This window comes from Cucurbita moschata, unplaced genomic scaffold, assembly GCF_002738365.1.
Source record: "Cucurbita moschata cultivar Rifu unplaced genomic scaffold, Cmos_1.0 Cmo_Scf00142, whole genome shotgun sequence".
Taxonomy (NCBI): domain Eukaryota; kingdom Viridiplantae; phylum Streptophyta; class Magnoliopsida; order Cucurbitales; family Cucurbitaceae; genus Cucurbita; species Cucurbita moschata.
This window is the reverse complement of record NW_019268658.1, coordinates 35,379-40,597: the sequence shown is the minus strand read 5'-3', so window position 1 is coordinate 40,597 and position 5,219 is coordinate 35,379.

Genomic DNA, 5,219 nt, shown 5'->3' with positions numbered 1-5,219 from the left:
CAATGACAGGAAGTAGATTGTAACCTCCACACAAGACAGACAAGGGACGACCCTCAAGTAACATCTATCCGACTACATGAGTCCCAAGATTATAGATTGTGACCTCCACACAAGACAGACAAGGGGCGACCCTCAAGTCACATCTATCCGACCACATGAGTCCCAAGATTGAGAAGTGTCATGATGCGAGAGGACGGTGCATCATCCAATACACCAAGAATGTGCAGTGGAGCTAAGACATCATCCAATACACCAAGAAGGTGCATTGAAGCTATGGCGTACGCTAAGTTCGAGAGAGAGACGACACGAGTGTCAAAGATAAGCTCGAAGAGGGTCGAATAGGGCTCTAGACAATAACTTCAAAAGTCGAGATTTTGATATGAATTTTTACATGTGGCTCATGTTTTAATTAACCTGGTTGAGATCTCAGGTTTATATTAATATGGATGAGATCTCATGTTTATATTAACCTGTTAGTGAAAAATAATAATAATAATAAATAAAATAAATAAATAAAATAAGAATAAAAAAAGTCATTCTTATTCTTCTTCTTTTTTGTTTTTGTTTTTTTAATTTTTTTTAAAAGGGTTTTGATATTTATTTAAGAAATTAAATAGAGTGTTATTTAATTTCTCCTGAAGTGAGACAAATTTTTTTTTGTGAGAAATTTCTAAATTGAAGTACCCTAAATTTATTTGATGGAAAATTTTCTTTTTTTTTCCAAGACAACAAATCTTGTCTCTCGATTTCAAGATGTTTAGGACTAACTCCTCGAGTTATTCCATTCTCTAAGTGCACACAGGTTTAGACCTTCATTACTTTTACTATGTTACATGATTAAAAGGGCTACTTTTGACAAAATATGCTAGATGACATAATATAGTACACCAAGAAATGCTTCATTTGTCAACAGGGCAAAGTTAAAAAGGCCAAGATCTCAGAACTCCTCAAACCCTTGCTGGTGCCGACAAGACCTTGGGAGAGTGTGTCACTAGCCTTCATCACACACTCAGAGGTTGGCAAACAGGAAGTCAGGTCATCGTCGATTGATTCTCGAAATATGTCGCGTTCATACTCACGCCCAAGATATGTTCAGTCGAATTGGCTGACCAACTATTCTTCAAACATATTTATCAAGACATTTTGGACGAATTAATTCGAGTTCTTGAAGGCAACTTCGAATATCTCATTGAGTTACCATCTCCAGACTGATGGATAGACCGAACGATTCAATTGTTTGTTGGAAGAATATTTGCGACACTTTGTTTAGGCATGTAAAAACAAATTGGATGCAACACTAGATGTGGTCCAATTTTCTTTATTTGCCAAACTAGTTCCTCGACCGGGAGGAATCCCTCTGAAATTGTGAGCTGAAGGCAACCATCCCTATGCCATATCATTAACCACCCATATGCAGGAGAATCCTCAAGCCCAAAACTTCAAAAATGGAAGAAGGAAGTACTGTCCCGTCACATTTCAGGTAGAAGACTAAGTTCTCATCAAGTTGATTCTAGAATAGATTAATTTTCGCAGCACAAAGGACTAGAGGCTTGTCTAAAAATACGAAGGACCGGGTGAAGTTCTCAAGAAACTTGGAGTTACATCTTATAGGGTGGCATTGCCCACCCGGATGAAAATCTATATAGTAATCCATGAGAGCAATCTAAAGCCTTACCTCAACAATATCCAGAGCCGCAATATCATTGCAAAACCTAGAATAGACCTCAAACATAAAGAAAACAAAGAAGTCAAGCTAATCCTAGCTAAGAAAGTTAGGAAAGTTAGAAGGTTTGTACAGAATGTTCGAGAATTGTTTGTCAAATGGAAGAACCTCCCTACAGAGGAAACAAACTGAGAACGTGCCAAAAATCTGGATTCTGTCATGACCCACATTGTAGATTTTGAACTTCGTTAGTTGACAAGGACGTCAACCAATTAGGCGGGCGAGGATCTCATGGTCATGTTTGTCCAAGACATATTACCCATTGCAGCATGCTCCTAACATGCTAAAGCCTTTCTACTTGCTTTCATGTTGTGTTACTTTCTTATTACATTTTATGTTGTATGACCATTAGTCGAAATCATGTTTACTTCTTTCAGACCGCCTTAAAATGTACCATACCGGGACCAAGTAATCATCAAACCTCTCTTGACCAAGTATTGTAATTGTTCTTAACTTTCACAATGCTTTCTTTCAACTCGCTTTCAATGATTTTTCTCGTCCACATTTACTAAAACATTTTCTCTCAAAACATGGCTCGAGGCTTGACATAAATAAGTGATATTCGATAATAACAATTATCTAATAAGACATTCAAATCGTTACAACAAAAATAACTTAATAAAAACATTTTAAACTATACGAGTTCAATTAATAAAAGTAAAACATATATAAATTTCACTGAACAGTTAACGCATACGTCTTTGCTGTACCTTCTGTATGCACGATAAAATCCCCATTGAAGCAACACCAATGCCAAGAGTAAGCGGCAGAACAACGGCGACCAGGGGCATCATCGTCTCCAGCGTCAAAGCTTTTACCGACGACACATAAGACGAGAGCATGACGCTTAATGCGCAGACCAAAGTGAAGTACAGAGAGTTCCTGGAAACTGATGGTGTGTTGGCAGGCAACTCATTCAATAGCGCTATAAATTGAAACATTGAAACTATCATGCACACTGTTACGCCAACGATGAAATTGGTGAACTCAATTGGGAATTTTGTGGCCATTATCGATGTCCCTACTACATAACTTAGGGACACACAAAATTTTGTCACAAAAAAAATTAGATTTCCATAGTGTTAAGAATGAGAAATAGAATTGAGATCGAAAGTATGATCTTAGTGATTACAAACGTTTAAATACAATATAAACTATCAACTAATACAAGGAAAATATAGGATATAAACTATCAACTAATACAACTGCTAAATTTTGTAAATAAGATAAAATATACTATTAATCAAATCCTAAGATAAAATATACTACTAACAACTCCCAAAAATAAAGAAAAAATATTAACGGATATCTAACATATGCTCCATAACTAATTATTAAAATATATTCTCTAAATATCATATCTTAATACTCCCCTCAAGTTGGAGAGTGTATGTCAATCACACCCAACTTGTCCTTCAAAAGATCAAACTGATGTCTTCCCAAATCTTTAGTGAAAACATCTGCCAATTGCATTTTAGTCGAAACATAACACGGTTTGATGATTCTAGCTTGTAACTTTTCTCGAACTATATGGCAATCTATTTCAATGTGTTCCGTACGTTCGTGAAAGACTGGATTGGCTGCTGTATGTAATGCTGCTTGATTATCAAAATATAATAATGCTTGTTCGGACAGTGGAACATTCAAGTCTTGAAAAATGTATCTTAACCAAGTTAACTCTAAACAAGTATTTGTCATAGCTCGATACTAGGCTTGTGCGGATGATCTGGACACATCAGTTAAGACTTCCAAGAAATAATTGAATTTTCGAGGAAAATGCAGAACCTAGAAATAGACCGTCTGGAGTTCGACAACCACCCCAATCAGAATCGCAATATGTTTGTAATCTTAAATTGTTTTCAGATCGTAGTAGGAGTCCTTGATGAGGAGTACCTTGGATGTATCTTAGAACCCGAAGAGCTGTCTCCCAATGTGATTTTCTTGGTTCGTGCATAAATTGACTAAGCATACGAACTGAATAAACTATCTCAGGCCTAGTAACGACCAAATATATTAATCGTTCAATCAACCGTCTGTATTTACTTTCATCATCCAACACCTCCCCTCGAGCAAAGTACGCCTCCCCTTAATCGAGGCTCGACTTCTTTTTCTTTTGGAGTCTTAGTTCTTTTTTACTATGTCTTCAAGGAGGCTCGGCTCCTTTTCTTTTGGAGTTCTTTGTTCGACATTTGAGGATTTACCAATCTATTGGTACGATCAAGTTTAGGGCATGGCTCTGATACCATTGTGGAGAGGTGGATTAAATCTAAGCGCGCTCATGGAGGTGGAAGGACATGCGCCGACCCTACGTTAAATGAAGGAAAATCGATGAGGCAACATTTTGCGAGACTTGAAGGTGTGCTTTTGGAGGACACATGCCACACCAAGAAAAAATAAGAAAATACTAATGCCTTACGTCGCCTGGACTCGAAGCCAAGAACACTCGTGTCGTGAGTGGGGTGGGTGTTAAGTAGTGAAATTGTTTTTGGGAGTTTAAGTTGAATTATTCTTAAATTGAGGGTCAATAGCGACTGGCCGTGGTATTTGCACGTGAGCCCGTTGCGATTGGAATCATGCCTAGAAGCCTTTCCAGCCACGCATGGGGCGCGTGAAGGTGTGTGGAAGGTGATCTTTTGACTATTTTACACCATACTAATACTAAAATGACTTGAATTATGACCATCTAGTGAAATTTTTGAAGATTTAGAGAACAAAAAATGACATACCAGAAGAGTGAGCTGTCTTTCTACTCAACATATCGGCCACTATGTTAGCTTTACATGGATGACAAAGGATCTTTGTAACATAATCCTTCACAAACTCCAACTATCTCCTTCGTCCCATGTTCAACTCTTTCTACCTTAATAAGATACTTGAGGGTTGAGGTTGGTCTGGGTTATCTCATGATTCCCCCAAAATGTTCCATGATTACTATACATGTTGGTCTGGGTTGAGGTTTGTACCTTTTCACCATACAAGTAACGTCACCATATTTTTAACGGGAACACCACAGTTGCTAACTCCAAATCGAGGGTTAGGTAGTTACGCTCATATTTCTTAAGCTATTAGGAGCCATATACAATCATTTCTCCATTAACACCAACACGCAACCCCAATTCTTTTCTCGAGGCATTGTTGTACACCATGCTTGAACCATAAAATAGTGCTAGCATTAGCGCATACATCAAAAACTCCTTAAGCTCTTGAAAAATCTATTCATGTGTCATAGTCCAAAGAAAGACTTACATCAAAAACTCCTTAAGCTCTTGAAAAATCTATTCATGTGTCATAGTCCAAAGAAAGACTTACCCTTCTTAGTTAACTTTGTGAAGGTTGCAAATATTTTGAATAAGTCCTAAAAAAAACCTTTTGGAGTAGTTAGCTAACTCCAAAAAAAAAAAAAAAAAAACTTGTAAGTTCTGTGACTATGTTGGTCTCAGTTATCTCATGATTGCTTCTAACAAACTTGCAGGAAATTGTGGGCTGAGGTTGGTCT